The sequence below is a fragment of the Ochotona curzoniae genome, unplaced genomic scaffold (genome assembly GCF_017591425.1).
Source record: "Ochotona curzoniae isolate NIBS_2020 unplaced genomic scaffold, NIBS_Ocur_1.0 scaffold_3208, whole genome shotgun sequence".
Taxonomy (NCBI): Eukaryota; Metazoa; Chordata; class Mammalia; order Lagomorpha; family Ochotonidae; genus Ochotona; species Ochotona curzoniae.
The window spans coordinates 31368704-31385965 of record NW_024467106.1 but is presented as its reverse complement, the minus strand read 5'-3'; the positions used below and the strand labels follow the sequence as shown (position 1 = coordinate 31385965).

The window sequence follows — 17262 nt, the reverse complement described above, 5'->3', positions numbered from 1 at the left end:
AGGCAGAAAAAGCCCACTCCCTTTCAGGTGATACCTGCTCTCCCTGCCTCTTGAACAGCCTCCTGCAGCTAGGAAGGAAAAAGACAAGTTACAGTTCATGTTCCAGCTGCTCTACTTTTGGCCAGTGAAAGCAGCAGAAGATGACCCAAGTGCTTGGGATCCTATATCCATGTGGGAAACCTAGAAGAAGCTCCTGGCTTCAGCCTGCCCCAGTCCTTGCTGTTGTGGGCTTTGGGGGGACGAAAGGCCTGCTGGGCATATCCAGGAACTTGATCTTGCCACCTGTGAGCTCTTCCTATGGTGAGAAGGTATTGACTTGACTCATGGTCCCTCAAGTTAGTGGCTGATTCTGGTGACTGTAACAAGAAGAGCTCTGACCAGCTTTGGCAGAGCTGGGGATCTGGCCTGGGAAGCATGGTGGAAGGACCTCTACTTGGCACAGCCCCTGTATATGGAGGAGTCCATGAGCTGTATTCTTGGCTTGGCCAGAACTCCCTTGCTACCCCATTTTCCTCCAGGAGCTTGGCAGGGCTGTCCGTCCATCCAGGTCAACCTCTAGCCCTGACTCTCATATGCACCAGTGAGAGCTACAGCCCGTCAGAGAGGTGCCCACAGTTTCCCTTCTAGACTCAGTCCCAGCCCTGAATCTTGCATTTTTCAAGTGATTCTGCAGTCTAGATTGACAGGACTTGCCCACATTCCTTGCTCATGCCAGCCCAACCAGCCTGTACTTATTCTGGCTCATGCATACACCAGTGGATACAGTCGGTTTTCCCAAACTTGCTCTCCCCTAACCTAGCTCACATGCAGACCAATTGGTATTGAAGCCCTGCCTGTCCTAATCTGTCCTCCAGTCCCAATTCTCATGCTCACCAACAGGGGTATCCTTACTGCCTCTTTACTTGACTCTCCTCCTACCTGGGTCTTATGTTTACTGGTGGATGCTGCAGTCAGTCTGGAATGAGCTGCCTCATATCAACATTTGTCAGCAGGACTATCCTGGCCTGGAGCACGCTTCCCCCAGTTCCACAGCATGCTGGTGGGTGATACAGCCTGATCAACTCAGTCATCCTCCAGCTCCAGCCCTAATATGAACTGAATGGTGTTATGGTCCAGTCTGGCCTGTCCTGCACTCATTCTCACATATGCCAGTGGGAGCTATGTACTGGCCTAGCCTGGCCTGCTCCCAAAAGTTGACACGCATCTATGCTGGCAGTAACCTGACCTGGTCTCAGCTGCTCCCAGTCTTGACTTTTGTGCTCACCTGCAGGGACTGTTTCCTGACAGAGGAGTTCCCCAAGCTCCTCTGTCAGGTCTCTACACAGTGTAAGATCTCAAACACACCAGTGGGTGCTTGGCCCAGACTGGTTTGGCCCACATCCTGTCCATGCCAATTTATACTGCAGCCATATTCAGCCCAGTTGCTGTCCCCATTCTGGCTGTCACAGTCAACAGAAGGAACCACAATGCAGCTGGGGTGTCCCTTTAGCTCCCCAACCAGATCTGCTCCAAGCCACAGACTTTGTGTAAGCCAGTGGTTGCTCTGACTTAGCCTGTCAATCTTAGCCCTCCAATCTTAGCTTTTGCCATCAGATGCTGCAGCCTGGCCTAACCCAGCTCACAACCAGTTCCAACTACTGCTGGTGGGTCTTTAACCCAGCTCTACCCATCCCTGGCTTTTATTACACCAGTAGGAGTGACAGCCTACTCCATCCTGGCTCCTGCAAATGCCAGAGTGCTACAGGTTGAACAACACTACCTGGTCTGCTCCATCCAGAGCCAATCCACACACTTGCTGACAAGTGGAGCACTTTGCCCACCTTAACCAACATCTAGCACTGACTCATGTGCTCTCCAACAGGATCTACATTCAGCCCACCAGAGGAGTTCCCCAGTTCCTCCACCAGGCCTACTCCCAGACCTAAATCTCACATGTGCCAGCAGGATTCAGGCTGTTACCTGACATATTCTCCTCTCTCTATCCCAGCCTCTGTGTGCTCTGTGTGTGCTAGTGCAGATTGCAGCTGACCTTCCCCACATCCTATTCCTGGGTAGGCTTACGGGCACTACAGCCTGGAAAAACCCAACCTGTTCCCAAACCCTGAAGCCATGAATGTTGGGGAGTTCCATGGTCATGCCTAGCTCAGCCCGTCATCCCAATCAGGTCTTTGAGAAAATCAGAGGATATTGAGTTCCAGAGGGGTGAGTCCACATATCCATCATAGAATCTTCCCCCCAGACTCAGGTCTCTCCTGTGATGTTTAGTGCCATGCCCCAGCCTAACGTGACCCCATCCCATCTTCTGGCACTCATTGGTTGGTACTGTGATCTAACCCTAATAGGAAGGCTCCCAGTCCTGGATTTAGTGTGCATCCGAGGGTGGTGGTCAGTGGTGGTTGATGCTAACTAGCCCAGTTCAGGTCTCCCACATGTGTGGGTACTTCAGACTGATCAAGAAGGTTTACCAGCATCCCTCCTACAAACCGCTTGGCCTCAGCCCCCTCATGCATCTGTAAGTACAATGGACTTGTTGGCAGAAGTCCCTAATGTTATTCACCTGCAAGGTACTCCCTCAGTGATCACTCTTCCACACATCCAATAGCCCCTTCCCTGATCAATCCACAGCCCCTGCACGTAAGAGTGCATGGGTTCCCCAGCCAGGTCTTCTGGAGGGGCGGCATGGTGGCCTGGAGCCCTGCCTGCCCATGTGGGATCCCCGAGCCCATCCTCCAGCACACGTGTTGGCCTGGGAACTATCCCTCCACCCAGTCAGGATTCAAGCACGTTAGTGAGTATATAAGCCCAGTTCACTTGCACAGCACACCAGCATTGCAGCCTGGAACCTAATAGCACCCTCCTCTGCCTGCCAATGGTGAGAATGGAAGTGCCCCAGTCAATCTTTCCTGGGGTTTCCTTCTCCTAGCAGGCAACAGTAGGGCTTCAGGCTCCAGGGAGCTCTCCTTGCATGCAGCTCCCATTCTTTCTAGAAACCTTCCCCTCAGCCACAGGAAGTAATCGGGGTCCATAAGTACTCAGTCGTTGAGTTCACAAGGAGAATCCAGTGGCAAGTGTTGAAGAGAAGAACATGTCACTTTCCTTTTTAGGTGTTCTCCCAGAATGCAGTACGGGGGGTAAGAGACCTTGCCAGCTCTCCTGGGGCAAAGAGAGACTGTTAGGGTGATCAGTGCCTTAAGTTCTTGGAGTTAATACTCCAAGGGTGTCTGGTAATCCCTCAGAAATGGGCTGCTAGGCCAGTGAATCCCAAGAGGACTGCTGTGCCACACAGCTACCTCATCTTTGTTTATTTTAATCCCTTGAAGCCATGGGGCTTCGGAGTATGAGTCACAAAAGAGATTTAGAGTCCAGGACTAGCTCAACAGCAAGGGTTACCTCTTGAAATGGGTGAGCTTGTAGAGTTATTTCCCTACAAAACTTTAGCCCAAGGGCAGATGTTGTCACAAAACTTCCACTCACATGGATAGTTTGTAATGAGCCAACAGTTGCATGAACTATAATTTGTAGAATAAGGGTATTGCACTCTCTAAAATCCCCTTGAATGAAAAGGCCTGTAGCCTGCCTCTTCCCTGAAACTCTGCTTAAGTGAGGACTCCCTCCACTTAACACTGAAGCCATCTTCTTCTCATTGCTCAATACTTCACTACTCAATACTGACGAGCTCTGATCATTTATCTCTGTGACATTTCATTCCGTGGCTGGAGTCACCATCCTCCCTTCTGATGCCACTTGCATCCTGATTTGGCCTTCCCTGCTTCCTTTCAGTCTGATGCCACAGCAGCGATGAAGGTGCCTTCTGTGTCACCATTCAACACAGGACCTAGGAAAGGCCCCAGGACAAGTCCCAGGGACACTCAGCTCTCCCTGGCCACAGTGACCCCAGTGTGAAGGCTCCTACTGGGTATGGTGTCACATGTCTCTCCCTCCCACTCTGAGGGATGGCAACTGACTTCACAGAGTCCTGTGACAAAGCGTGTGCTCCCCGTATCTCTAGCACCATTTGTTTGATTGATATCTAGACTATCATGCATTTTTCACATGCATGATAGTCTAGATATCAATGGAAATGGTGACTGTATTCAACCTCCCAGATTGGCAAGGCCAGGCTTCATCTGCTAGATCATTGTCTTCCGTTTACATCATGCTTCCTGTGCAGCTCATGAAATTCAGTTATTGCTACTCCAACAGCCACAAACACAGCATCCTCATTGTTGGGAGTTTATTCTCTTAAGGGTCTGAATTTCAGAATTTCAACACAGGCATCCCTGGACTAAAATCAAGCTGTGCCCAGGGCTGGTTCCCTTCTGGAGACTCATAGGAAACCAACTCCCTGCCTTTTCCAGCTTCCAGGGGCTTTCTGCATCCCTTGGCTGCTGGCCCCCTTTCTTCACCTTCAGAGCCAGCAAGTGCTGTGGGAGTTCTCCTCACCTCACACCTCTCTGACCCTTCATTCCTCATCCAGTTTCTTTCTTCTCAAGGCTGGGAAGAGTGTGATTTGTAGAGTGATTAGGAAAAGACAGGACGATTTCCCCTTCGAAGGAGCCTCACCTTGGTCACATGTACATATGCACAGTGGTAGCATGTTCACCACCTCTAGGACCTGGGAGGAGGGTGGTTTAGGAAATCCGTTCTTCTGCCTGCAACATCCAGGCAGGCTAACAGAGGGTCCCCAGGAGGAGGGCATGCTTGGCCATGACAGATACAGCCTGACTTTCAGAGTCCTCAGAAAACTTGTGGATCCCAAATACTGGCTGGCCTTTCCTCCATGCTGCTGTGGGTGAGTCCTTCCATCTTTCGCTAAGAGCTCTTCCCAGAGGCCCCCAATCTCGGCCCTTTCCTCTATGTAACTCACCAACTCACCCTTAGGGTAAGCACAGGAGACAGGAAAGTGAGATGAGAGAAATAGGAAAATCGCAGTGGCCTTGGATCTGCACGCTCCGCATCTGGACCTTCCCTGTGTTCTTGGCTTCTGCTGGACTTGGAGGCTTGACACTTGGTACCCTATGTACCTGCTCTCCACTGCAGTCCTCCCAATTCTCACCCAGGTGTCATGTCCAGATGTTGCCAGAGATGTGCCAGGATGACATGGAGGTAGGAGATAATGGCAATAGGCTTGATCACTGGAATAACAGAGGAATCAGGGAGAAGCTTTCAGGATGGAGAGGAAGGAGGGATGCAGGAGGTGCTGGCTCAATAGTGTGGGTCCTGTGCCTCCTCCCAAGGCCATTTTATCACCAGGAAGGGCCTTGGAGTGGGACCTGTGTGTGGCATCTCAGCTTGTTAGTTCTCAATTTGCAAGCATATGGGGGTGGATACATTGGACAAAGTCCCCATTGGGCAAGGCAGAAAATTAGGATCCCTTTCTGGAAACCCACATCTGCCTGAAACCCCAGAGAGCAGCAACTACTAACATACATACACACACACACACACACACACACACACACACACACACACACACACACACACGCACTCACCCTAGGAAGCAGTACTGAGCAGCAGCAGAGGATTCCTGGAGCTTAGTACTCTCGCAGTGGAAAGTGTGGGGGTCTAACAAGCCAGTTTCCCTGCCCTGGGACCCTGAACCCTGTGGGTGACACCAATTATGCCTCTGTTTCACTGAGCCCAATTGTCTGAGATGCACTCCCAGCTTCCTCTTTTGTGACTGTGACACAGGGTCAAGTGCTGAGTGGTGCAGGCACAGACAGAATTGGAGCTCTAGAGTGAGCAGGGTGGGAGAGGAGAGGGATTTAGCTGAGCAAGTAATGGGGCTCTGGGCGCTGCCAGAAACATGGTGGAGGCCATAAATATGCAGACTTGTGGCTCGTGAAGGCTCCTCTGAGGAAGAACATCTTCCACTCGTGGTAGGGTAAAGGCACCTGAACCCCTTCCTCCCCATCATCCCCACCCCTCTCCCTGCCCTCAGCAGCACTGCCAAGGATCCACTCCTCCCCTCCCTTCCCCTCCTCTCCCTTCTCCTCCCCTCCCCTCCCTTCTCCTCTCCTCCCCTCCCTTCCCTCCCCTCCCATCTCTTCCCCTCCCCTCCCTTCTCCTCCCCTCCCCTCCCCTCCCTTCTCCTCTCCTCCCCTCCCCTCCCTTCTCCTCCCCTCCCCTCCCTTCTCCTCTCCTCCCCTCCCCTCCCTTCTCCTCTCCTCCCCTCCCCTCCCTTCCTCTCCCCTCCCTTCTCCTCCGCTCCCCTCCCTTCCCCTCCTCTCCCTTCTCCTCCCCTCCCCTCCCCTCCCTTCTCCTCCCCTCCCTTCTCCTCTCCTCCCCTCCCCTCCCTTCCCCTCCCCTCCTTTCTCCTCCCCTCCCCTCCCTTTCCTCCCCTCCCCTCCCTTTCCCCTCCCCTCCCTTTCCCTCCCCTCCCTTCTCCTCCCCTCCCCTCCCTTTCCTCCCCTCCCTTCCCCTCCCCCCCTCCCCTCCCTTTCCTCCTCTCCCCTCCCTTTCCTCCCTTCCTCTCCCCTCCCTTCCCCTCTCCTCCCTTCCCCTCCCTTCCCCTCTCCTCCCCTCCCCTCCCCTCCCCTCCCGTCCCCTCCCCTCCCTTCTCCTTCCATCCCCTCCCCTCCCTTCTCCTCTCCTCCCTTCTCCTCCCCTCCCCTTCTCTCCCCTCCTCTCCTCTCCTCTCCTCTCCTCTCCTCTCCTCTCCTCTCCTCTCCTCTCCTCTCCTCTCATCTCTTCTTATCTTCTCTCCACTTCTCTATGAGTTCTATGAAGATGGGAAGTCGGCTATGAGTATGTGCAGGTGCCCTCAGTTCTGGAGGTGCCCACAGATCAGGCACTGGTCCGCAGACCAGGTGACCAAGGAGATATTGTGAGTCCACAGGACTTGTTTTGTGTGGGGCTGAGAAGGGGCTGTGTGTGGAGTGGTGGAATCCACAGTCTCTCCAGAGGAATTACCTTAGATTGGGAGGAGAAAGAGGAGTGAGAGTTGGAGTCAGATGCTAGTAGCATCCCTAATCCAGGAGTAGTGTCGGTGGGGCTGGGGCAGGGGAAGAGGCTGGGGAGCTGAGCTCCAATGAGGAACCAGGAGCCATGGGTAGGAAAGGAAAGACAGATACTGGACAGGGATCATCGGGAGGAGATCAGGGATTCAGCTCCTCCCCATCTTGAGGAAGCCATAAAGGGAACCCCAGGAGAGGAATGATTTCCCTCCCCCTCCACGCCCTAGTGGAAGATCAGGGATGACACACTGGCAATAGTCCTCAATTCCAGCAGGAGTTCCACGGGTGCCAGGACATCCTAGAGCAGTTGCAGGTGGAGGGCAGCAGGGCGTACATAGGGCTGGGGAGTTTAGTTGGTGGGAGGTTGTGGGGCATGGTCTGGATTCACAGCTGCCACCACCACTCCAACCCCAGTGATCTGGTGGGTGCAGTCAGCCTTGTCCTGGAGTTGTGCCCTGTCCTCAGCTGCCGGAAAGGTTTTCCCCTGTGAGTTTTGTTCCCTCACCAGCCTCACCAGCAGTGTGGGAGGAAAAGGAGGGAGAGAGGGTCATAGGTGGGACCAGCCCAGGTGCTCCTCAGTGTGCCTTGCCTGGAGATGAACCTTCCAGCTGTGGCCCCATATGAGCACCCCAACCCTAGGATGTCCCCATTGCTGTCACTCCACACCTGTTCCCTCTCTCCCCTGAGGTTTAGTTCTGGCAACCAGGCAAGACTCCACCATTGGCTTTACCAGAAACAACCCATGGCCCTTGTTCTGGAACATTCTACTTCTTCATCTCCAAATTTCCCCAACACCCAGGCAAGCTGGACATTGCCTATCCCTCATCACATCTGCAGGTGACTTCTAGGGATGGGGTTCCCAGGGTTCCCACAATCCTGCACCAGTCCCTTACTTCTCCTCCCTCCCTCTGTGAAGGCTGTAGCCACTCCAACTGTTCTCAGTTCCTCCTGCTTGGTTTGCTCCTCACCTGCCTGCTGCTGGAGGTGGCTGCCATCCGCCTGGGTGTGCGATGTGAGTATGGCTGACCCTGGCTCCCCACTTACTCCAAGCAACCTCATCCCCTGTTCTCAACACCCTCAGATACTCTTGCTCAGTGCACCCCATAGATACGTCCCCCATGCCCTCAGCATTGGGGTTGGTTCCCCGTGCTATCTGCTCACAAGCACCTCAATCATTAAGCTATTAGGGGTCAGATGACATATTTCAGCCATGTGGTAGGCAATGTTGCAAGACAGAATGGGGGAATGACGGTACAGTGTTGGGACTCCAGGATGTGGATGATGAGGGTGTTCATGCCCACTGCCACCACCTTTGGCCAAACAGATCATCAGGCATCTAAGTATTCTGCCATCTAGATGATCAGGTAGCTAGAAGCTACCAACGCAGCCTTTCAGAGCAAGTTGAAGGTCTGCTAGGCCAACAGGAAGTAGACCATGCACAGGCAGGCAGCACAGAGGCAGGCAGTGCAGCAGAAGCTAAGTCACCTGTGGACACATTGTGGCCCTTCTTCACCTGTCCCTTACAAGGTAACTGCTTTTGGCATGGGGGAGCTGGAAGTGCTAGTCTGGTGTGATGAGCCAGAGGAGGGGGCTCCAGAGGGTAGGGCTCTGGGAGCATTCAGGAGGCAGTGAGTTGTCCAGGAAAAGGGCAATGGAGGAGAGCTGGGGTGATAAGAGCTAAGCTGCCAGCCATCAGAGAGAAGGATGAAGCTGCACACTGGATCTAGGGGCACTCCTTTCAGCTCCAAGGGTGCCTGCAGTGCAAATCAGTCTCACCTCATTGACAGCAGCAGCAGGGGTTGGGAGCTCCCCGCTCCTGGCACTTGTTCATAAAATTGGTCCACCTGGTTTCAAAGGACATAGCTTCATGTATTTCTTGCTCCCATAGAGATGGCCTGAAGGTGAAGGCTAGTAGAGGGCAAGGTGGGTGAGGTCCACGTGGGACCTCACAGGGAGATGGGAGGAATTTTGTGTGTGGCAGACCCTCTGCTCTGCCTGGTCTATCTACTTTGAACTAGTGATGAGAGAAGGGACAAGTGTAAGAATGAGCAAGACTGAGGCAGGCTGTGGTTCTAGGCAAGGCACCAGGGGATACAAGTATTGGCCCAAGGAGTCCTTGGGAGTGTGCTCAGGGCTAGGCTCTGTCTGTCTGAGGGGGCAGAAACAGTGTGTGAAGACACCTCCAAATGTCATTTCATGAATCATCTGCTCCATGTTGTGAGGTTCCATGCCAGGGCTGCCCACTGTTCCCACAGCATCCCCAACTGTTCTTCCATTGAAATAACAGCTGTGTATGCCTACTCTAATGACAGTTTCTTCCACCCTCACCTCTGCCACCTCACAGAGGTCCATGCTTTGTGGCGCCTCTCCTTGCTCTCTGCCTGTCAGCTGCCTCCTGTCTTCACTTCTCTCCTTGCCTGTGCTAGGGACCAAGTCCATCACCCAACCACTCACTTTTTTGTTGTGCTATCCTTCATGTGCTTGACTGGCAAGATCTGAATTCAGCAGGAATCTGGTTCATCAACATACCTAGGGCTGCTCCAAGGTGTGTCGCATTGGGGGGATCATTCTCCTGGCACCACCAAGGCTCTAGTCACCAAGCCCTGCCTGGTGCCCTGAACAGCTCCCAAACAGCACCCTATCTTCCTCCCATGTTGGCAGATGGTCTCATCTATTGCTCTAAGGACTGGTTGCTCCACTGCCAAGTTTGTGGAGCCATCTGAAGTTTTCCCATCCCTATGTTTGAATTTGTTCCCTAACCATGCTTCTTATTGGAGCTGGTATTGTTCCATCACAAACAAAAATCTGTTCACGCCATCCCAGTCTGGATGATGTATGTCATTCTAGCTGTTTGGTCACAGTTAAAGAATCCATGTGGCAATGACATAAATGTGTGGTGAGGACTGATTTAAGGAGCAAAGAGAGGCCCAATGGATGTTCATGGGACATGGTGATACCAGGCAAAATTTGGAGTGCACTGCAAAGTGTTCAGCAATGAGTTGAGGGGCAAACATAGAAACATTGGTCCTATGGAAATTACTGGGATGTAAGGATGTAATGCTATTGAATGTGAAATATTTTCTTACTGAATATACATAGAAAAATTTCCATGGTGGAAGGGCAGAGAGGGGCCAAATAAAATTACAAATGTCTGGGACCATAAGTACACAAGGGGTATGGCCTCAGATCCAAGGGGGTGTGGTTACCAGCCAGATTGGCAGGGTGCATCAGTTTTTTCCAGGCTGTGCTACCATCACACTCTTCCTGCTTTCTAGACACCTGCTGTATGATGGGCTGGATACTGACCCAGGGAAGATGCTTTCACCCCTCACTCACTAAGAGAGATTAACAGACAAGCCAGCAATATTGCAAATCTCTGTCGTCTGACTTGACCACTGTCAGAGACACTTCTTGGAGTTACTCAGAAGAAGCAACCCATCCAGAGATGTTATTCAGAAGTAAGTAAACCCAAAGGGAATGCCATTTGATAGAGACACATCATTGGTTCCGGACAGAAGTGCACACTGGTCAGCGTGCCCTGGTAGATACGGATGTAGACCATCCTTAGCAGTGCGTAGGCAGTAGCCTTTCCATGCTCACAGCACAGTGCTGCAGGTGGCCACTCCTCACCAGCCAGTGCTGGCAGGAACTCTTAGCAACTGGGATGTGGCCCATAGGAGACAGGACCAGGTCACCCATGGGCATTTAGGTACCACAGGCAGGCTCGGCTCTGTCATTGGAAGTCTTCCTCCTGTGTCATGCAGTTTTGGCCAGAGACCTGTGCTGTGTCGTTTAGAGCTCTCCATGGAAAAGGTTATTGTTGCAGTTATCTGAGAACACTTCATACTGGGTTGGTAACAGCTTAATCAAGAATCAGTGATGGAAACAGAGGTGAATTTGCCAGGAGTTTTGAGTTTTTCCAGTTATCTCCTCAAAAAAACATCCAAGGTGACTTCCTCCCTAGCTCCTGATTCCAGAATGTTTCCATCAGTTAGCAATCTAATCACTTATTTGCTTTCCTCTATTTCAGAACATTGTGGGGGAGTCTTAATTTTATTCTATTTCCTAGTATCTAGAAGTTCTTGACACAGTTAAAACAATTAAACAGTTATTAGATTGTGTTCTATGTCCTAGTTCAGAGGGAGAAGCTGAGATCCAGCCAGGGTTTTACAGCTATGGGAAACCTGGGCATTCCAACTCACCATCCCTAGACACACCTGCCCAACTGAGGCTGCGCTGTACCAGCCAGGGCCACTGGGGGCGCTAGAGCAGTGCCAAGGAACTAGAGCAGAGGGTGAGTCCTGAGACAAGGTGGCCTTTTGCTTGTCTTCCTGGGTAACTGGGGTGTTTTTGTCCTGCAGACCTCGGGTAACTGACCCTCCCACATATCTACTTGGCATCCAAACAGCAGGAGAGTTAGGAATGGGTCAACATTCCAAAAAGACCAGAGGCCTGAAGTGCTGGGAAGATTAAATATTTTCTTGATTTCATACACCATCAGCAGGTGATCCATGCTACAGTACAGCTGATCATGGTCCTTGGAGTCTCAGGTGTGCAGTAACCATCTTCCCTGCATGTGTGAGATGGTGTCTTTCAAGTTTCCAGACAAGGACTGCTCTTTGCAGAATCTGGGTAAGAGTGGAGCAAGGATCGTCTTCTCTGTCTCTCCTCCTCTCTGTAATCTGACTTTCCAATAAAAATGAATAAATCTTTAAACAAAATGAGTGGAGTAAGGGCTGTGGTGTGGCAGGTCCATGGCGTAGGGGTTCAGAGGGGAGTGGCCCAGAGGTCAGAGGGTAAAGTTCTTTCCAGAGAGGGACTGTGGAATGCTTGAGCATGGGGAGGGTCATGAGAAAACTGAGCACCTAAGGGAGTTCAGAAGGTAGCTGACCAGGGAGCTGGGAGCAGGTGTGAGGCTGGTTGAAGGGGACTAGATGGGAATAACTGTAGAGCTCACTTGTGTTTTACTCTTCCAGGTGTTCATGCCAAGAGCCTGCTGGGCCGTCCCCTCTAATCTGGGGCCTACAGTGCCCATTTCCTTACTGGGGAGTGCCTAGCCGAGGCTTGTCACACTTGGCACTTGTCACCAGCATGCTGCCTGCTTCATACCTTGGCCCAACACTTGTGTGTTTCTGGAAAATGGATAAAGAAGCTTCTAGAAAGGACTCTGGACATTTTGGCCAAGAACCTGCATTGGTGGCATGGGAGTGGAGATAAGGCCCAATGGGCCAAGTGGATGGAAAGCAGACCAGAGCCAAAGCAGTTTGAGTGACATCAATTTAAACAATTTGCATGTGTTAGTCTCATGTTCAGCAATGTTGTGTGTGTTTGGGTGAGCCCCGCAGGAGAGCAAGTCCAAGGCTTGCATTAGCCAAGTGCTCTGTGCCTCGAGTCCATGCTGAGGCTCTGCTACATGGGGAGAAGAGCCAGTCAGCCTGGCCAGGGTCAGCACTCTGTGCTCACAGGTGTGTCCTGAAGGCTAAAGATGGAGGCCTAAGATCCCCGAGGCTTCACCATCAAGATTGTGCTCCCGGCAGAAGCAGGCTGCGCGTGTGTTATTTGGCGTGGTGCCCTGGGTGGCAGAGGAGACTGCCTGCCTCAAGTTGTGGTTGCATTAGTGGGCAACAGTCTGCGCTGAGGGTGGACAAATGGTCAGGAAGCCAAAGCTGAAGGGGCCAAGGCAGCGTGTGGGACAGGGCAGCCCATCCTTGGGCTCATGAAGAGCTGCAGGTTGCGGCAAATGTTCTATCCACTCCATTACCACCTCCTGGGGCAGGCTATGCTGAGCACAATGCCAGGGCTCCCCAGCCCAGGCCTGCAGTGTGTTCAATACCACAGGTGGAGGTTTATTGTTCAAGGGAGGTCCTTACCTGGGCGCCCAGAGCGGGAGGCAGAAGAGCAAGTGCTGATGAACTTTTCTGTGGTCATGGCCAGGGGCAGCTGTGGGACTGGAACCAGAGGTTCTTTCTCCGGGCTGCTACCCTCACACTCTGTGCTCTCCCTGGCTGAGTGTGCCATACTGGGAAGCCTGGTGCCTGGAAGTACAATCTCCATGTGCCCAGGGAGCTCAGGGGATGAGGGCAGTGAGTGGCAGCTGTTGTCAAGGATGCTCAGCTATAGGTTTTCCAGGGTGGTCACCCAGGGCAGCAGTGATGGAGGTACGTGGGACAGGTTGGTAAAGGCCTGTTGAGTGTGTCCAGAAGTTTGATCTTTCCACCCCTTAGGTCTTTCCTTAGTGAGAAGGAGACAATTCAGATAGATAGCCCCCCACTCTCGGGGGGGTGATTCTGGTGATTGTGGCAGGAAGAGTTCTACTTGCTTCAGGAAAGCTGAGAATCTGACCTGGGAAGCATGGTGGAGGAATTTGCCCCTTGCCCATCCCTGTAGAGGGAGGAATTTGTGAGCCCCGTTCTCGGCCCTGATGAGAGTCCCTTGTGAGTCCCCTTATCCTCCAGGACCTTGGTGGGCTGGAGCTCAGAGAAGTACCCCCAACCCCGCTAGTCCCCTAGCCCTCCTCCCTTCTGCTATTTCTTCAGACTAAATTTTGGAAATCATCATCTTGTTTGCACTCTTCCCCAACCCCCACCCCCTTAACAACTCCTGCCTGTTCTACCACTAAGTACAATCCACTGGTTCCCTGGTGCTTTTTATTTTATTTTTAATGATATTTACATAGTTGAGAAGAATGATGCCCTTGTGGACCACTGATTAGCTTGGGAAGGGTTGAGGAATAGGGGAAGTAGATGAAATGATTTGTTTAAATTCTTTTTATTCTTCCTGTGTCTGGGTGAAAAGGGGGAGAGAAGGGGAAAAGCCACACCCAGCACCCCAAACATATCAGTACCTGGGGATGGGGAACAGCAACCCAATGTTATCCCAGGGTCCCTGGTATTGAGCTTGGTGCCAGTGTTCTGCTCCAGTGGTTAATAGTTCTGTAATGCTGTTGATTTCATTGATTTAAGGAATAGAAAATCCTTTCCAGTTCCATTGGTTGACATAATCTGTAATCACCCAGACACTTACTATCATCAATGCTTGGCTTGGAGAGTTATCCAGTTTGTTCTGTCCTCCATCCTCTGCTATGGTACTAGACCTCCTCTGCAGACCTCAATGAACTGCTAAATCCCGTATGTGCATCTGGGCATGCCATTCACTATATTGTCTTCAGCAGCTAAGGAGGCCTTATTCCAACACATGTACTTCACTGTGAGCCCGTAGATCCTGGGATTCTCCTGTGGTTAGAGTTCTGAGTCCAGTGGTTCAGTTAGGGGATTTTCCAAAGAAACCTAGTCGGAGGTGACCGCAGACCAGTTCCTGTGTGTGCTAGCCAATTCAGGGTTCAGCTTAGTCCTTCATTCACATCAACCTGCACATACACTGGTGGTTGTGGTTGCTGGGTCAGTTCGGTCTCCAGCCCCATTTCTTACACAAACCAGTGGATGCTAACGCCCAGCACAACCAAGCTCACCACATGCTCAGCCCACATACATATCAGTGGAACCTGCAGCCTGGTCAGAATGACCACAGTAATCCCCAACCAAGCCAACCCCAGCCCTGATTTTGCATATTCTGGTATGTGCAACAGAGGGGCTTGATTTGTCCCACATCCCATTTGGCTTTTGTACACATCAGTCAGTGCTATGGCCTATCTCTGACCAACCAACCCCAATATCCAGCCCATATTTATGCTGGCTGATTCTATTGGAATCTGTCCAGCATGTCCACACCCAGCCGTGGTTCTCATGCTCACTGATGGGAGCTTCAGCCCAAAAGAAAGGTACCCATTGTTTCTCTGCTAGGCCCACCACCAGTCCCAGATCTTACACTTCACAGAAAGTCCTGTAGTCTAGCTTGAAAGGATTTCCCAGCACTTGCTAGCTAATGCTATAGCAAAGCCCTACCAGCCTGCACTTACTCTGGCTCATGCGAGTACCACCTATGGATACATTCAATTAGTCCAGCATTGCTCTCCCCATGATCTAGCTCACATGCAGGCCAATGGGTGTTGTACCACTGCTTAGCCTTGTCTGTCCCCAGTCCCAGTTCCCACCAGCTCACCACAGGATCAGTGACACTACAGGGGGTGTTCTTGCTGGCCCCTTCAGGTTTGCTTCCTCCTGGCAGGGCTTCACATGTGCTGGTGGGTGCTACAGTTCAATCTGGCATGGCCTGCCCCACCTTGGCTGCACCTCGAGGTTATGTAGCCTTGCCTGGCCCAGTGTGCCCCAGCTGCTCATGTTGGTGAGTGAGTGAGTGAGTGAGTGCTGCCACCTAACCCAGCCCAGGCTGTGACCAGTCATGTCCCTTATTGTATTGGCTGGTGTTGTGCCCAACCCAGGTTGTCCTGCACACTGTCTTGGTTCTCACATCTGCCACTCAACAAGGACCTGACCCATACATATGTTATCAGGTACTATAACCTGGCCTGGTCTGGGCTGCTCCAAGTCTTGATGCTTATGCACACCTGCAGGGACTGCATCCTGACAGAGGAGTTCCCCAAGCTTGCCTATCAGGTCTCCATGTAGTGGCAGATCTCACATACATCAGTAGGTGCTTGGTCCATCCAGACTTGGTCCACCTCCTATCCTGACAGGTAGAGCAGCCTGGCCCAACCAGCCCACTCCCATTCTGGTTCTTATTGTTGGTGCTGAAGCTGAGTCACTCTTGGTCAACCCCCAATCCCAGCTCTTGCATGGTTCAGTGAATGCAGAGACCTAAACCTCCCTGTCCTTCACCCACCCTGGCTCTTATGAGCACAGGCAGATCCTGGAGCCTAGCCCAGTCAGGCACTCCCCAGATCCAGTTCACAATCAATGGCAAGGCACACTACAGTGATATTCATCCTAGTTGGCTGTCCCCATTCTGGCACTTATTGTTCACCAGTACAAACCACAAAACAGCAGAGACATCCTCTTAACTCCCTAACCAGGCACATCCACAGATCATGTACATGGTGGTGATTGCTCTGATTTTGTCTGACAAAGCCAATCTTCCATAATGCCCTTTGCCATCAGATGCTATAGCCTGGCCTGCTCCAGCCCACACCAGCCCCAGATCTTGCTGGTGGGTGCTTCAGTCCAGCTTTCCCCAATTGACCCTCATCTCTGGCTTTCTTGCAAAATGGTAGGTGTGATAGCCTAGTCCAGCATGGCTGGCACTGCATTCTGGATCCTAAAAATGCCAGTGTGCCAAAGTTTGCTCAGCCCTGTCTGGTCTACTTCCAGGACTTCACCCCCTGCCTCCCTCCCAACTCCCAGAGAAAGCCAATTACTTGCTCGTAATGGAGCAATCCTGCCTGGCCAGACCAACATCCATGACTGACATGCTCAAAAGGTGGGATAGTCCACTAGGGGAATTCCCCAAGTACCTGCATCAGGCCCACTTGCACACCCAGACCTCATGTGTGACACTGGGTGCTAAGTTGTTATTGGGCACACTCTGTCCCCTTTGTCTTGGCCTCTGTGTGCCAGTGGATATTGCAGAATATCCCACCATACACCCTATCCCTGAGTGCAACCATGGGTGCTTCAGCCTGGACCACCTTGTCCTATTCACAAGCCAGTATCCATGAATATCAGGGGCATCCATGGTCATGCCTAGCTCAACCAGTCACACAGCCCAGCACTTGAGCAAACCAGCAGATATTGCAGTTCCACAGGTCTGAGCCCATTTGTCACACACAGAGTCTGCCCAAGGACTAGATACTCTCCCATGGTGGTTAATGCCATGGCCAAGCCTAACATTGCCCAACTCCTGTTCCAATCGTCACTGGAGGTAGTGTGATCTAACCTTTACAGGTAGGCCCCCAGCCCTACAGTAGTGTGTGCCAGTGGGTAGTGGTCAGTGGTAGTTGATGCTAATAAGCTCAACTCAGTTCTCCCATGTGGAAGGGTGCATCTGTCTGACCCTGAAAGGTGCTCCAGCTCCCCTCCTCCGAACCACTCATCCTCAGCCCCCTTGCTTACCTGCAAGTACAATGGCCTTCTGGGCAGAACTTACCACAAATTTATTCCGAATCTGCAATGTACTTCCTCAGCAGTCTGTCCTCCCACACATCCCTTACCTCTTTACCTGATCACTACACAGCCCCATCAGTGAATCTGAGAGAATGGGTTACCTATACATGACTTCTGGCAGAGGAGCAGTCTGGCCTGGGTCCCAACCTGCTCACCTGGGATCCCAGAGCCTGTCCTGGAGCCCACGTACTGGCTTGTGACACTACCACCATGACCAGCCTGGATTCATGTATGTTAACGAGTCCACAGCCCAGTTCAACTGCATACCATGCCAGTATTGCACACTGGGG

General features: G+C 52.0%; 1 pseudogene; it reads right to left on the bottom strand.

The window, feature by feature from the left end:
• Positions 1-12472: 12472 nt before the first annotated feature.
• On the bottom strand, positions 12473-13309 carry LOC121144946 (annotated as a pseudogene).
• Between the last annotated feature and the right edge of the window lie 3953 nt (positions 13310-17262).